This window comes from Rousettus aegyptiacus, unplaced genomic scaffold (assembly GCF_014176215.1).
Source record: "Rousettus aegyptiacus isolate mRouAeg1 unplaced genomic scaffold, mRouAeg1.p scaffold_m13_p_2, whole genome shotgun sequence".
Classification (NCBI taxonomy): Eukaryota; Metazoa; Chordata; class Mammalia; order Chiroptera; family Pteropodidae; genus Rousettus; species Rousettus aegyptiacus.
Window position 1 is genome coordinate 146,917,350 of NW_023416295.1, and position 18,315 is coordinate 146,935,664.

The 18,315-nt window shown below is 34.2% G+C and overlaps 1 long non-coding RNA gene across 4 annotated transcripts in view; it reads right to left on the minus strand.

Annotated features, from left to right (window-relative positions):
• Positions 1-18,315, minus strand: part of LOC107508577 — a 107,588-nt gene that overhangs the window by 2,868 nt on the left and 86,405 nt on the right. For 2 of the 4 annotated variants that reach the window (XR_001596334.2, XR_001596336.2), the window contains 2 exons: positions 14,483-14,580; positions 7,302-9,635 (listed from right to left, as the gene is read on the minus strand). This is a non-coding gene — a long non-coding RNA (uncharacterized LOC107508577). The remainder of the gene's footprint in view (positions 1-7,301; positions 9,636-14,482; positions 14,581-18,315) is intronic. The other 2 variants (XR_004955704.1, XR_001596335.2) reach the window with 2 other exon arrangements.

The window sequence follows — 18,315 nt, forward strand, 5'->3', positions numbered from 1 at the left end:
GGTTTAGATTTCAATTTCAACACTTGACATCTTGAGGTTTTGACAAAATTAATTTTTTTGTGCCTCATTTTCCCCATACATAAAATCATGATTATAGTACCTATCTCACAAGTTGTCGTAAAGATTAAATGAGTTAATGTGTATAAACAGCTTTAAAACATTTAATTCATTTGCCCAGTACAAAAGCTTGAAATGAGGGACTGCCTTGAAATTAGATTCTTAGTAAATAACTAATTCATTGCATTATATTTGTTCTCTACGACAGAGACAAAAGATCTTTGCAACATGAATCTGATCTCCTCAAAATCTGCAGCAGAGCCCTTACATCTGCCCACTCCCAGGTGCTTTTCCTGATTCTTTGACATCTACCATTTGCTTGTTGTCAAATAGCGTAATCTATAAAATACTACAATATGTAAATGAAACATTTTACTTAGAGAAAGTATTTCTGTTTTCACATGTCTATTATTCACTCATCCAGTAATATATATTGAACATCTACCATATTTGACATTTTCTATCTTTTATTTTTTCTCATTTTACTTTATCCCCAATACCACAGAATCATTCTATAATTCTTCAACATTTGCCACATGGCTCAAGACTTTTTCTGAGTAAAAATCCTATTGCCCCTGCCCACAGACATTTCCAAATACCCTGGCCAAGTGTTCTGACACATAAGTGTTACAGAACCACAGTGACAAAGAAGAGACCTCAGTTTCTAAAGAAAGTTCCAGAGAAGTTGTTAGCCACTTAGAGCAATACGTTTTTTCTTTCATTGTTTGGAAGCATTTTTGTTGTTTAAAGATCTGGCATTTGTGGAGCAAGAAGTTTCCTCTTTAATAATAAATTAATTATAGATAAAGAAGAAAGGATGAAAAAGATATCTCCATCTCAGGGTTCCCATCCCCAATTTTTGTCATTTTTAGCAAATCAAAGGTAGAGACAGAACTGAAATTAGTGTCTCTAAGGACAAGTGCATTAATATAACCATAACAAATCCTACAGGCTATTTAAGAGGAAACCCAAGGGCCATGCTCTTCCCATGATCTTTATGCACAATTCTCATCAATGGTGATGGGAATTTCCTCACAGATCTAGGAAGGAAGTAACTCTAATTACAACCCCTTGGTAATTTACTGCACAGATTCAAGTTTTAAGTTCATAAAAATCTTAATCAGCCTTTAAGGTCAGATCAAAATATCACATCAGGGTACGATTTCATTTTAGATTATTTACATTTTCATTTGTACTCTTTTTCAATTGTCATAGTTCTCATGAAAATTTTCTCAGCTGAACTGTATGACACCCCTTCATCAACTCTAATATCCTCTAGGGTAGATTAAATAAAACTATTACTTTGCAATGTTTTTTTTTAATCACTTGAGAAAACAAAAATATTATGGCTGAATTTTCACATACTATTGGATTACTTCAGTTTGTACTGAATAAATACTGAAAAAGTGGAGGATGAAATGCTTACATGTAAAATTCAGGTTAAAATATACTTTCTACTGAAACTGTACATATTAACAGATTTTTCAGAAGGCTTCAATTATTTACCATTGACACTTTTAAAAAGTCCACACTCTTTAAGGGTGATAGCTAAGGCTCTTTGTGGTTTGATTTCAACACATCTTTCCAGCCTATATAAATAACAACAAAATTATCTGTCCATGATTTGCTTTTGCAAATCACCATTAAAGTCAATTGTATGTGGAGGGAGGAGGAGGAATGTGTCTTTTTCTTTTATCTCTTTAACCTTTTATTAGAGAAAATTTCAAATGTATACAGAAGAGTATAATAAATTCCATATATTCATCACCCACCTCTATAATGACCAATTTGTTACCAATATTTTTTCCTCTTTATCTCCACATACTTGCCTATCTCCTTCTCCAATTATTTTGAAGAAATCCCAGGCATCATATACTTTCATCTGTAAATATTTTACTACATATTTAAAGTATTTTTGGATTCTTTAAAGAAAATTATCACACCCAAAACAAAAACAAAACAACCTCTTAATGTTATCAGTAGGCTCCAAAATTTATGATTGTGACAGCCAAGGTAATGCTTATCCTTAGTGGTAATTAGAAATACTGATAGAAAAGTTCATATATATATTTGATAAAAACTCTAAGGTAGCAACTAGGAGATTATAATACAAACAGAATGTAGAATGTCTGGAATACCAAGGGATTATAGAGGGTGAAGACTGGTCACTAAATCCAGTTAAAATCAAGAATGCAAAAAAATAGACACATATAACAGAGAGTGGAAAATGGAAGAAATAAAATGAATTATATAAACATAAGGGAGATGCCTCTGAAAACGGGCAGTAATAGTATTCTAACAAATTGTATTTAAATACAGTTTTGGAATTTTGTTATTTTTCGGTAGGGTAGTCAAATCCCATTTACTCACTTCTACTTTTAAAATTGAGGTCAAGTTTACATTATGGTTCTTTTAGACATATGCATGGAACCACTTATTTTACTCTAAAAACAAAAATGAAAAATATCTTTATCATTGATTTTTTTTCTTAAAATGATGTGATTTACATTATCTGCCTTTTACAACTGTTAATTGGTATCATTGAACATTATAAATATATTCCTATATCAACAACTAGCTCCAGAAACAAAGACATCCCTAAAGCCCTAAAACCAACAGAACTATGAAATCATCTATGAAAATTTTGTATTATTTCTTATCCTATTTCTTGCCTTTCAATTCAATATATCAACCTGTGTATACTTACAATTGTTTTGGCACAGTAATTAGATATACAGATGAACATAACAAGACTCATTGCTAAAGAAAATTGTAGTCTAATGAAGAAATTATGAAAGGTTTAAAATAACAAGGAAGAAACTGGCCAGGACCAAAGAAGTGTGTAAACAGAAGACTATGTAAAGTTTTAAGGGTGGAAATAACATTCAGATATCAAGACCAAAGAATGGGAGCACTTTGAAATGGTTCTTGAATCATGTGCACTATTTCAACAAGCAGGGATGGCAAGATAGTCATTTAGCATATATTTATTAAGCAAAGAATGACAACTTTATTAAATGTTGAGAACACATTTAATGTGTGAGCAAGATAGACAAGGTCCCTGGTCTCATGCAGCTTACAATGTTGTGAAGGGAGTCAAGCAACAAAAAGGTAACCAAAAAAAAAAAAAAAATGTTTTAAACCACAGGATAATTTCACATAAAGGTATAAAGTGATGAAAGAAATAAACAGACTGATATGATTGATTGGGTGGGATACAGGCAATCCTTTAGGTGGGATGATGTAGGAAAGTCTCTGAAAAAAATGTAATTTCAATTGAGGCCTGCAGGATAAAATGTCGTCAGAGGAAAAATAATGAGAAGTGCAAAAGCCTGAGACAGGACTTGAGAAGGAACAGGACAAAGTCATGTACCTAAGGGAAAGAGCATTTGAAGATCAGAACACAAATAACCTCCACTTTTACTCTAGACTCAAGGGAGATATTTAATGTCGGGGGTTGTCACCATTTAAATTATACACATTTTTTGAAAGCTTATTCTCGTCACTGTAAGCAAAGTGGAAAAGAAAGGGATTTGCTAGAGAACAGCAAGGAGAGATAAATGAAGTCTTATGGAAGAAGTAAATGAGAAAGAGTGAAATAAATTTAGAAAGTAGATTAAGGTCATTTTATAGAGAACTTTGAGTGTTAAGATGGGGAGTATAAATTTAATTTAGAAGGACAAAGAAAGTCTTAGAGCTTTTTAAGCCAAGGACATTATGGTTTATGGATTATGGTTTCACTTTATGAAAACTATTTCATTAACAATATATTGGATAGTTCAGAGAGAAGCATGAAGATCAGATTGGAGTTACCTGTAGTAGCCTAAGCAGCAGATAATGAATGCTTGGGATTATAGTAAGAAGAGTATAAAGAGACAGGTGCACAGGATGTTGTGGGAGAGGAAGTCTATTGAGGGGAAGGCAAAGACAACAAGGATCGAAAAAGATGGCGATTTATGATTTTTTTTTTCATCATTCGAAGGATTCAGGATGAGGAGAGTGTGTGTGTGGCGGGGGGAGCATCTGCAGAGACAGCTCAGCCGAGGTCACAGAAGTGGGTAATCCTTCCAAGGGAGAGAAGAGAATGCTAAGCAGACGTAGGAAGAAAATTTACTAAACTTTAGAGAGACATAAAAGAGAATGTCTTTAAAGAAGCTAGAGAAATGTGAGAGGCAAGAGAAAGACTTGGGAAATGTAACACAGGAGCCCTTAAATAGGAAAACTCCCCCAGAGGATAGGAGTGGTTAATAGTGTTAAAGTGACAGAGAAAAATAGGAAAATAAATTTCTTTGAGTTATTATGATGATTTTCAAATCATATTTTAAGATGATTCAAAATCCTGGTTTGACTCAGGTATAGATGACTCAAGATCTGTTCTAGGCAGGTTATATACAGGTATTGGCAAACTGCTGTCAAACATTTGGGAATTTCCATCTTAAATCGATTGGTTGAATATTAGTGACAAAGACAGTTCCTGGTGTCTCTCAGGTGTTGAAACATTTTCTCATAGTTCAGAGCCTAAACTCTCTTTTCCAAGGCATCCTCCAGTTTCCGGAGTCTCAGACTCCTTGGCTGTAGTCATGTGTTACCCATATAACAAAGAGTCTAAACTTGGTGGCAGTATATACATGAAACATTAATTTTTCTCCAAGCTCTATCCTATATATACTATATCAAATATCCCTTTCTGCTTGGGTAGAAAATCTCTTGATGGATCTCAGGCAACTTCTGAAAACTCCGTCTACTTAAAAATCCCCATCACATATCAGATGAAAAACTTCTACTCTCCTATCACTAGAAGGCCTTATGTCCAGGGGATCTGAAATGAATGAGTGGATGAAGACTGCTCTTTTTATCCACCTCCCCCAACCCCCATCTTGGAGAAGTGATCTATTGTTAGGACATCTCTTTGCTCTTCCTTTTTGACATTATTGGTATTGAGGAGACAAGAGAGAATGAGAAAGATTGTAGAAAATATTTCATGTAACTGATGCCCAGTATGTTTCTCTGTGTTGCTAGCAGCCTCTCCCAATGTCATGGTCTCCACAAACATAATGTGTATGTATTTTTCTTGGGGTGATTTTAGCCCTTGACCATTACATTATGGACCTACCCTCGTAGCGAGGGGTTTCCCACTTTCCATTCATCCTTTTCCAGTGGCCATACCTTCTTTGTCTCTTTATTAGTTATCTATTGCTATGTAACAAATTACCATAAAGTTAATGTCATAAAATATACATTTGTTAACTCACAGTTTCTAAGGTTCAGAATTCCAGGCATGGCTTAGCTAGGTCCTCTGCTTCAAGGTCTCTCATAAGGCTCAAAGGAGTTTCATCTGAACAGTTGACTGAGAAAGGATTTGCTTCTGAGTGCATGTGATTGTGGGTATGACTCAGATCCTTGTGACATATCAGAGTGAGGGTCTCAGTTTCAGCTGATTGTTGACCAGTGGCCACTCTCACTTCCCGTCACATGAGACTCTTAACTTGGCTTGCATGCTTCATCAAGGAATGCAAGCCAAGAGGGCAATGGAGAGAGTCAGCTAAGAAGATGTACATTACAATCTTAGTGACAAAATTCTGAAAGTGACATTGCACCATCTTTGCTGTATTTTATTGGTTAAAAGAGGGTCACAGGGTGCAAATACTAGAAAGCTGAAATCATTGAGGACCATCTTAAAGCCAACCTGCCATAGTCTCTTTCAGGTAAACCTAGATCACCCCCTTTTCCCTGCCCCATCCTTTATCCTTGCTCCTTCACTTGGAGCCTCAGAAAGAACTGAGCTTCACTTCTGCATCCTGTAAAGGCCCCAATGAAGTTATCTGGGATATGGGATTGCCCCCAGTTTTTCAGGGACATTATACCACAGTCTCTTCACTTATTTCTAGGAAGTCTTGTACCTCCATACTTCTCCAAATGACAAGCAGACACTAGACTTCATATTCACTTAAGCCTTGCAAATTCCAGGGTACACAAGTAAAACTGTCAAAAAGTCACCCACCCACACTATACTGAGAGGACCTGTAAGATTTACAGTTTATTAAACATCCATCCAGAGAATGAGATGGCGGTGCTTATATTTTGCAGTCATCCTAAACTTTATGAATGATTATTTTGGAACCCTGTCTCATAGAGAAAGGGAGGAAAGGCCACTGAACTCCTCACAAAGCTGATGATACCTGAATTTAATCATTATCCCTCTTCCCAAAGTCTTTTCATAGAGGCACAGGAAGTGCAGGAAGGTTTGAAGCTATGGTTAATGGTGGGAAGCAGGTTCTGTCATCTCTTATAAATGATAGGGATAGGGTGGGTGAAGAGGCTGTGGGGTTCCCATTTTTTAATAGGACATGGAGCTATCTAACTCTCTTTGACCTCAGAGTTAAATCCCGATTGCCAATTCTGGAAAAAGAGAAAGTGCCTTTAAGTGTCCTCTTACACGTGCAAGACTGAGAAAAGCTTTAGATGAGCATTTTCTAAGCTTTCCCCATGCCATCAACCAATAATCGGAGACCCTTGTAGCTCATCCAAGTACAGGTTATATTTTATCTGCCTCCCACCATATTCCCTCTTTAATTCACATTTTTCAAAAAGTGACATTTTAATTCGCACTTTTCAAAAAGTGACAGTGGGTTGTTTTGCCTGTTGTTCTGGTGAGATTTAGGCTTTGCACTCAGTCATTCCCTCTGTATCCCATGTCTGTCCATTCCCCTAAAGCAAGGTAGTCTCATCTACTTTCAAAGCCTTAATTATCTGATGACTCTGGAATCTGAACCTGGATCACATCTTCACCTTTATATTTTTACATTTAAATGTCTGTTCACAGGGCAGACATTGGAGAGCTGAGCCTCCTTAGAAATCCTGAGTTATTTCTCGACTTCCAGAGAAAAATAGAGAATTATAGATTCTTAGAATGTTAAGATCAAAAGGCAACTCTGAGGTTATGTAAAGCAAGTTTCTTCTTTGTATTAGCTGAGCATCCTAAAGGTCAAGTTGTTTAGGAGAGGGTCAAGCCAACATGTCTCATTTCCAGTATGCTGCTTTTTTCACTGTATAATATAGTTGTTTTAGGGAAAAAGAAGAAATATTAAAATCACATTACATTTATTGCAGTTACATATATTATACATTGCATATGATGCAATTTTAACTGTGAATTGCTGTATATTCTTTTAAGTTGCTAATTTGGTATATTATAAATGAACTGTGCTTCTTTGTTTTATGAGCATTGAAATCAGACCACTTACACAATGCTTTCAGAAAGTACTTGTTCCTTCTGTTACGATGTTTAGTGACCCATATTTGAGGTGAGAGGGCAACCGAGTCTTCCAGAATCTGGGAAAAAAGGTTTTTCTATTGTAGCTGCCAAAAGAGAGACTCCATTTTAGTTAATAAGAAGTTTGCATTAATTCAACGTTTGGAAGAGGTCCAAAGTCAGTTGCAGTAAATCTCGATAACTACTCCTCATTTCAAGCCAGAGCCAGGGAGTTTGTTTATTTTAAACGCTTGTTCCATGGGTTACTCCCCTGGGAAAATGACCTTGTTTTCATCTTAGGCCCAAGGGAAGCTTCTTACACTGTGGAATCTTATTCTTGAACGTGTCTGGAAAGACAAATTACAGCTATACTCAGCTAGCATCATAGCATTCGCTTCACTAACAATTTTTTTAAATAAAAGTAGGAAGATTGAGAAATTTTAACCCTTCCTTCCCTACCTTGCCCCAACCACCAGTCTGAAATCACAGTTGACAACTGCTCAATGTCACCTATATTACTGCATTCTCTTTTATTTTCAGTGATTCAGAGGTGACAGACTTAACAACCTCAACAAAGTGAAAGGAAACTCAGGTGATTCTATGGACTCTGAGTGGGTATAAAGTAATGTGAGAAGATAAACTACTACCAACCCCATGAGCTCCTGGGATTGAAAGCCAGTCGGGATTGATTTTATGTAACTGCAAAACCTATTATCACTCTAGAGCACTCTTCTTTTTTATCTTCCTCCTTAACACACTAACGGCCAAGCAGCCTTTGCAATGCATGCTTTGGTTAGGAACCAGTCCTCTTTTACACGTACTTCTAATTTGTATATACCCTTAAGTGACAACCACCTATGCTGTTTCCGTCATTAAAACAACTCTCTGTATTAGTTAATTTATTGACCTTTTTCATAGACACCTAGCCAAAGAAAGAAAACTGCAGTAAGGGAGCTTTGTAGCTCAAAGGGAAGCACCATAGGAACAATTTTAGAGCATCTGGATTTGTCTTTTTAAAAGGCTTTGTAGGAAGATTATAAAAACATGGTCTCACCATCTCAAGAAATCCTTGTGCCTGGAGAGTGGGGGAGGGGAAAGAAAAGACAAGCTGAAAGGAAAAATGGAGAAGGGTAAACAAATTGACTAAGTCACCATCTTATCTAGGCCATTGAATTTACACAGTGTAAGTAGTCACTCCATATCTGAAGCTGGCTTCTCACTGCTAATCTCTGCAAATACAGCCTTGTCCTCCATTTTGGTTCATGAAAAAAAAAAAAAAAACATTTTACTAGGATGCTGACCAAAGATAAAATGGCTTGTCTGGAAATATCATGAAAACAGGGTCTGTAATAAAAATCTCAAGATGACTCTATGTAGGTTCAGGTAAGGCAACCTAGGCTGGCGGACTGCAACCTGTGCAAGACGGAATCTGTCAGAGATGCCAGGCCATCCCTGCTGCCTCTGCGGGTGTAAAAAAAAGGAGAATGATGAATGAGAGGTAACCTCATAATGCTCTATACTGATATTCATAGACTAACCTCCCTAATCACTCTTGAGATATCCTGACACAACTCTAAACAAGCAAGCAAGCAAGCAAGCAAGCAAGCAAACACCCAAATCTAAATAGGAAAAGGATCTTCTAGTGCTCCTTTCTCTTACAAAATTTACTTGTCTTGGAAAAAAAAAAGACATTCTGGCTGGAATAATAATCAAAGGAGTAAAAATAAGTATAAGTCCCATCCTCTCATGATCAAAAAGAAAAATCTAGTTTACCCAAACAAAAAGTACAGTATCTCCCCAATTACATTAGGGTGGGTCAAAAGAGATGTGGTAGTTTCTTGGTATAACAGATTTTCAACCAAAAGTAAGGATTGTCCTATTTCAAGTTCTATATTCACAGCATTCAGTGTTTATTAATGGTAAGACATTAATAAAAACAGTATTCTATAAAAATAGCTTCTTTAGTGAACTACCTAAATTCTTTCAGGGTCTGGTCAATCCACTTAATGCCCTATGATTTGCCACCTGGTAAGTGAGACACCAAATAAGTTTGGAAAGTACCTAAGCAGGAATCAGTTACTTAAACCATAATTGTATCTACTTATAAAGTAATAGTATAAGACAAAAGATGGCCTTTCATAAACTTCGAAAAATAAAATCTAAATAAGAAAAGTTTGCCTTTAAGCCATTGTTTAAAAACATATTTTTGTAGCTGAAACTTTAATGCAAAAGAGATTTTCTTAAATGGGTAGAAAGTATAGCTTGATATAGAAGATCCTGGCTGGCAAGTTCAATTGTAGTTTACTTGTAGTTCACTTGTAGTTATCTGTAAAGAAAACAAATAAATGTACTGGGAAGGTTCCATGCTAAATCACTACTAATAATACAGGCATGAGTTGTCCAGAGAGACAAAGAGCAGGAGGCAATTAGACTCTCATGATACTGTATTCAATTATTTTAAGAAAAATTAACATACATATAGGAATTTACAAAACAAATGAATTTGGGGTGGTCATTCACTTTACAAAAGGTAATCACATAAGCAAGATGGCAGACTGGGCATCTCCAGGGCCCCGTTTCTTCACAGAGATATTGAGTTAACGATAACAGACTAAAATATTTCTCTGATAACTCTATACACTAGTTGAAAAGCTATAACATCTAAGCCAATATAAATTCACGAAGGGATTCTAGGAAAATGGGTAGAAAATTTTTGCAGTTTTTGTGTTATTCCATGCCTATTCCCCTGGGTAGCATAATGACAGTGTAGTACATCTTGATGGAAGTCCACCATAATGGGGTTTCTCCCTCTGGATAGAAACAAAAGAGTGGACCATGCATCCAACGTTCTGGCTTATCTGGAGGCTGCCCTGAGGGACCGATTTCTGTCTCTCCTGACTCCAAGTGTTGACTGGACTGGTGGCATGATTTGGAAGCCACTGAAAACAGGCTAGCATGTAGGCACAGTAATGCTGCAATACACATGTAAATGTCAAGGGAAGTAAGAAATCAGAAAATGTTTAAGAGGTCCTAAAACTTCTATTCAGGCTGATTGTTGAAGGTCTTCTGCAGGTAGCTAGTATGCAAAGACTAAAAGAGATACTTATTTTTTTAAATGCCCAGCAAAAGATAAAAGGCATTCGAAGACACAGGGAAACATGGCTCAATCAAAGAGACAATATAAAACTCCAGAAACTGACTCTAAAGAAATATAGGTCTATGACCTGCTTGACAAAAAAAATGTAAATAAGTGTCAAAACATCATTCAATGAGCTAAAGATAGACAACCAAAAGTAATCAAGAAAATGACACATAGATAAAATGAGGATATCAGCAAAGATATAGAAACTATTAAAAAGTACAAACAAAAATTCTGGAGCTGAAAATTACAACTGAAGTGAAAAATTCACTAGAGAAGTTCAACATCAAACTTACCAGTCAGAAAAAAGAATCCGTGAGCTCACTGACAAGTCATCTGAAATCACGGAGTTAAAAGTAAAAAGAAAAAAACGTGAAGAAAAGTGATGAGAACTTACAGGAGTTAAAGGATACCATCAAGTGGGCCAACATATGAATTATGAAAATTCTAAAGGAGAGAAGGGGGCAGAAATCTTATTTGAAAAAATAATGGTTAAAAATTTATCGAATTTGAGGAAAGAAATGGACATATAAATTCAAGAAGATAAAAAATCAAAATTAAAAACAAACAAAAACTTCAATGAGGATAAACCCAAAAAGAACCATACTGAGACACATAATCAAATTGTATAAAGTCACAGACAAAGAGAGAATCTCGAAAGCAGCAAGACATGAGCAACTTGTCACGTACAAGGGTGTGTCTATACAATTACTAGTGGATTTCTCAGCAGAAACCTTGCAGGCCAGAGGGAGTAGGATGATATATTCATAATGTTGAACAACAATCACCACCACAACAACACAAAACCTGTCATCCAAGAAGATTGTATCCAGAAAAAAACTATAGTTCAAAAAGAAATTAAGATTTTTTTTCCAGAAAAACGAAAGCTAAAGGAATTCCTTAAAACTAGACCTGCTCTACAAGAAACGCTAAAGAGAATCCTTCAAGTCGAAATGAAAGGATAGTAGATGGCAACATGAATTCATTTGAAAATGTAAAGTTCTCTGTAAAATTAATTACACAGACAGATACAGAAACATATTTTGGTAATTTGGGTGCATAGAATTTAAATAGCACCACCATACAAATAATTGTAAATATAAAAATTAACTATGTTAATGGGTATGCAATATATAAATGTATAATTTGTCACACCAATAATATAAAGTCAGGGCGTAAAGCCATATTTAAAATAGAATAAAATGTTCAGGTATTTTATGTAATTTTAATGGTAAATATTGAAAAGAAAGAAAATATTTGTAGAATATACAAAAAAGTAAATGAGAGGGGAATCAAGTCATGTCACTACAAAAAATAACAAAAACAAAGGAAGACAGTAAGAAAAGAAGGGACAAAAATGCTACAAGAGACACAGACAAAATAGTGATGGTAGGTCCTTCTCTATCAGTAAGTAAATAAATATTACTTTAAATCTAAAGTAAATGTATTTTATTATGTTAAAATGTAATATATATAAATATAAATCAGCAGACACAGACTGGCTGAATGAATTAAAATAAAAAGGATTCAGGATGCTATCTACAAGAGATTCACTTTACACCTCAGGACATACATAGACCGAAAGTAAAAGGATAGAAAAAAAATATTGCAGACAAACGGTAAGCAAAAAAGAGAGGGGAAGCCATACTAATATCGTATAAAACAGACTTTATGTAAAACTGTTATGAGACAAAGAAGGGCATTATATAACAATAAAAAGCTCACCTTCCTATGAAGATACAAAAGCTACAAATACTTATGTTACCAAACCTCAGAGCTTCTAAATATATGAAGCAAACTATGACAAAGAAAAAATAGACAACAATGCAATCATTGTAAATGACTTAAAGGTCCCATTTTTGATAATGGATAGAACAACCAGACAGAAGATAATAAGGAAATAGAGAACTTTAACATTATAGAACAATTACACCTATACAGAAGACTACTACCCAACAGCAGCAGAATATACATTCTTAAGTACACATGGAACATTTTTCAGAATAGACATGTGAGGCTTCAAAACAAGTCTCAACAAATTCAAGATCGAAGTCATACAAAGTCTTCTGAAAACAATAGAATGAAACTATTAACTCAATAGTAGAAGGAAAACTGGAATTTTTACATATTTATGGAAATTAAACAACACATTCTTGAACAACCAATAGGTCAAAAAAGAAGCCACAGGGAAATTAAAAATACTTTGAGACAAATAAAAATGAAAACAAAATACACAAAAACTTATGATACTCAACAAAAGCAGTGCCAAGAGAAAGGTTTTAGCTATAAATGTTTATATTAAAAAAGATCTAAAATCAATAATCTAACTTTACACCTCAAAAAACTAGAGAAAAAAGAACACACTAAACCCAAAACTAGCAGAAAAAAAGAAAATAATAAAATTAGAGCAGAAATAAATGAAATAGAAAATAGGAAAACAATAAGAAAAAACAATAAAACTAATCAATTTTTTAAAAAAGAACTACAAAATTCACATAGGTTATACACAAATACTATGCAATTTTATACCAGAGACTTGAGCATCCACAAATTTTGTTATACATGGGGGGTCCTGGAATCAATCCCCTGAGGATACCGAGGGATGACTGTACTCATTAGGTTCAAGAAAATGATAAGATTAAGAATTTCAGTAGAGAACTGGAAATGGATAGATATACTAGCAGATTAGAATTCAATGGATAACACAACAAAAAGGTATAATAGCAAGTGAGGTAAAGTAAGGAGATAATTACTGAACAGAAAGAGATCAGAAAAAAATATCTATAAATCCATAATGAAGCACAAAGAGACAAATAGATAAAAAATCTAAAACAGAAGGTAGGAGACATAGAGGATAGAGTAAGAGTCTAACAAGTAACAATACCTGTATTTGGAGTCCCAAAGAGAGAAAGAAAAAAGGGTCAAAAGCAGTATTTGAAAAGATAATGGCTGAGAGCATCTCAAAATTAATAAAATCACAGATTCTAGAATCTCTTACAAATTCAACCAGAGAAATCATTAATCAATTTTCTATGGATAAAATTGTGCGACATAAATATACTTTTTGAAATATCTGTTGCATTGAAATAATGCCACATCACAGGATTGTTGTAAGATCATATGTAGTAACATTATGGACAGTATATAAAAATTGTGATCTCAAGTATTTTATTTTTATGGTAATTCTAAATTCTTTTATTTACTAAGAGCTAAAATTTCTGTAAGAGCCATTACTTTGTACAGCAATCAGTCTTGAAAATATTAGGTTAAAAAGACTGTATAATTAATAGATTTAATTCATATAATGAATAGTGATAACATATGAGTTATAATTTATTATTATTCCTCTTAGCCTTAATAGCTTTTAAGTGTAATATTTATCAATCTTAAGAAGTTGTTGGAATAATTTGGAATTACTGCAGCCAAGTGGTTTTTCTCTGGCATCAAGGAAGGAATGTGAAAGAAAATCAGCAAACCAAATCTATGACTGAAATTCGACAGTCCTAAAATGACTGCGGTATGGTATCTATATTTGTTTATATGCTTGTGAAGATAAAAATCATGAGCGTTCCAGGGTTTATGTGATTTCCAAATAAGTCTTTTAAAAAAAATCCATATCCTATTTTTAAAAACCACTATTAGATAATTACTAAATGTTTCTAATTCCAGGAAGTTGGGAAAGCAGAAAACTTGAAACTAGCTCATAAACATTTTAATGATCCAATAAGAGTTATTTTCACCTACAGATATTGATCAAACTCCAAAATAGGAGAAGCATTCCGCCAAATTTGCTATCCTCACATGACCTATCTTGGCTGTTTATCTTTTTTGCCCTCTGCTTAAGTTCAAATCAAGATTTCCATGTTAAAATAGAAGGATAATTTACGAAGTGAATTAAGGGAATTGGCTTCTAGAGTCAAATGCACAAGGAAGCATCAAAAATATTTTTTTCTGGGGATATTTACTTCCAAAATCATAAATATATGCATTTGGATCAGAGATTCTTCCACCAATAGAAAGTAGTGTCTACTCACAGTTCCACTGTCATAGCAGCTTCCATTCAGTAAAGTAGGAGATCATTTTTCTTTCCATATTAGATTTCTGAACAATATTTTAGTCGGGGCCAAACTTTCTAAAATAAAGCACAAAAACCTTGAAAGTATATAACTATAACTATAGAAAATTAAAAATAAATTTTAATTTGGGTCAATTATATTTTTAATTAATTTGCTTACTAAATATGTATTCAGCGATCAACTACAGAGAGATAGGACCAGAGTTAAAAAGACAAAAAGATACAGAACTAACTTGAAGGAGATTATACTCCAGAGGTGGGGATCACACGATCCACAATTACAGAATTGTTCAATAACTACTAAGATGCACAATGTCTGTGCGTAATACATTATAGAACCATAGATACAGGTACTTCTAAGTACCTGTATCAGGAAAGGCTTCAGAGAGGATAAAAAAAGAGAAAAAGGGTAGACATTTTAGTCTATAAGAATAGCTTGTGCAAGTGAATTATAACATGAAAAATCACAGTGGGTCTTAGAAATTACAATATTCAGTGTTGTAGAAGCATATAAAATGACGAGAGAAGTAAGAAATGAGATTAAGTAGGCAAGGTCTAGATAATGCAGAAGTTAAGATTTCATTCAATAGGCCAATAGTTTTCAAAAGAAACATATTGATCTTTGAACACCCCTGCAGGGTCCAAGTGGAGACCAAGTATATGGGTCCCCAGGTCAGTCTTCTTTCAATAAACAGATTTCATTTTATCCACTTTATATATTGGTGATTCTAGAAACATTTTCTTGAAAATCACTGCTATAAGCCATGGGAGCTACCAATGAATGTTTTCCAAGTTTTCTCATGTATTGAATTAATCAGAATATATTTCACAAAATCAGTTTCAAATTATTTCAATATATTCTTATTTGAAAGCCACATCATTAATTTTAAAAAGACAAGAAAAAATAAAAGTAAAACAGAGACAGGAACCCAGGAGATGGCCTAGGGCACCATCTGAATTTTAATAGTACAGCAGGTCCTTGAATAATGTCATTTCATTATAATTTTGATAAAAGGCCTTAGGAATTTAACTCTTGTTTATATCAATTAGTCTGTGTTAAAATTGGTTTCATTATTCATCATTTCTGCTTAAAGTCTCAGGACCTATTGACAACATTAAATGAGAACCTACTCTATTTGGCTGTTTTGGATCATCCTTAAGTGGTTGGCGGCATACATTATATGGCATGCATAATCCTGTTCCTTTCAAAGTTGCCACGTCTTGTTTGACAGTGAGAGATATAAATGATAGCTGTGTTTTAATGAATATATTTACATCTCATAGTTCTTCTTAAACATACTTTAACATATAGGAAGGATAAAGAAGTTGTTGGCAGCAGAGCTCCCTACCTTTGGAAATATGAATCAATAATTCTGAATTCCAAAGACTGCATAAAATTGATTGGCGTGACTTTTAATGAAACTGAATTCTTATTTAAACAACAGGAGATCTGATATGTATGGGTAGCCAGGCATTAATCATTAAGCAGAATTAATAGGGAGAGATAGTAACTGCTTATCCCCAGATTTCTACACCATAAGGCCTCTCTATTTGTTGAAACCTCATTGGTATGAAAATGATTCTTGAAACCCTCTAAACTAATGAGAATTTTTCTAAAATGTTCTTTGTTGTACAATATGGTTCCAAAAATGGTTCACACTTGGTTATTTTGAGAAGCCGCAGTTTTTTTTAAATATGCATATAAACCTTAAAATTCATTCTGCCGTTATTGATGAAAATGTGGAAATGAGAACAACTGCACCACAAGGAAGACCGTGGAGACCGAAATGTTCAGGGTTATAACTAAAATAACGTATTATTTGCTGAAGGCCAACAGTGTGCTGAGCAGTAGACAAGACATCCAGAGAACAGGATCTCGGCCAGGAACACAACCAACCAAATCATAAATCGCAACAGCTAAGAAAATGATGTGAATTTCACAGGCGTGACTTTTGGTATTGATTTACTTTCTTCGCAATAAAAAATTAAGAGATACCAGAAATAATCATAAAGATTGTCAATGCATGTTATTAATCCAGTCTAGAATTAGCTGCTGACTGAATTTTAAAGCAGATTTTGACATTAAGCAATCATGAGAATGCATAGTTTTATCAGCAGCCTTTATAAAACGTTTTATTGCATGATATAATGAAAAGCAAATTATGCCTGGTGTCTCATTTTCTTGACTTCGTGATCACTAGTCGCATTCGAAAATAGGAAAAGTAAGCCAGTAGGATGATTTTTTGTTTTTTTGTTTTGTGTTGTGTTGTTTTGTTTTGTTTTGTTTTCTCTCAGGATAAATTGTTATATGCAATCATATGGATTGCATATAACATAAATGTCACCCTGGTTCAAGAAACTAGAAAACCAAAAACTTCAAATATTTTTCATGTTGTCACCTTCCCAAAGAATGCTAAAAGCCTTGATAAATACTCTGCTTTGAGATTAGAAACCTACCATCTTTACCCTGTTGGAGAAATTAAGTGATAGTTAGGCTTCGACTAACATATAACATCTTTGGACTTTTTTCCTCACCTGTAAAATGGGAGTAATGCACAGAGTTGTCCTGATAATTAAATTAGTTGATATACGTAAAAGCAAAAAAGAGACCTTAGTAAACACTAACTGTGAGCGAGTATTATTATTATCTAACCCTATATTTATGTTTTATAATAATTATCAAGCTTCTACAATGCCAAATTTATCATGCTAGAAAAATATAATGAAAAATAAAGCTTATCAGATGACATATTTTAGCATTATCTACAATGAAACACCAAAGAAAGAAAAGTATTTGTTTTGTTTATGTTTTTGGAGAAATAAAGCATGAGAATTAGGGGGAATGCCATGAGAGGCAATTCTTTCATTGAGGAGCAATTCAATAGAAAGGGTACAGTTGTTAAGCAGAAGTGGATGTAGGTTTTATGGGTCCTGAAGCTTATACAATTTGAGGTCTTCTTTAAGATAATATGTATATTTAATACAAAATTAATGATTGTGATTTTGATGGGTTCCACATCTGTGAGAATCATAGAAACTTAAATATCATTAGTTTCATGGTGGATCTACCCCTGCTAGTAAGATAAGGTAAACTTCAGATCCCTCCAATTTCAGGCAGTAGAAATGAGAAGTAAGGACTAGGGTTAGTGCTTTGAAAGTGGGTTTTGAAAAACAATCAGCTGAAATCTTTTTTTCCAAGGTAATTTCAGGAACCAAGAAGATCCATCTGTATATTCGGAGAATGTAGTAAGAATACATACACATAGTTAGAATAGGTCCTATTAAGATCATATCCTAAAAAAGGTGCTGATAACCTGGTTCTTCCCACCAAAGGACCCAGTATTAAGACTAGGGTCAATGTAGAATGTACATAGTTCAGTTACACAGAATAATTTCTACTCAGGCTGTTAAACACTAAAGTTTGTGTGGATTACAAAGGAATTAGTTTGGCATGTATTTATTTCATACAAGAAAACACTTACTGAGAATTTTCTATGTGTCAGGCACTCTTCTAGACATTGGGGATACGGCAGTAAAAGAACAGATTAAAAACTAACAAACAAATAAAACAAATAGGGCAAACAAAATGCTTTATGATGTTTACTTCTACTCAGAGAAAATAAACAACGCAAATAAGTAACCCTCACAGCATATTTAAAGGTGATGTATGTTATGGAATATAAAGTAAGGAAGGAGGAGGGGAAGGGCCGGGGTGGATCAAAGGGATGCAATTTTCAAGATCCAGGCCAGGAAAGGTCTCACTATGAATATGATATTTGAATAAAATCTTAA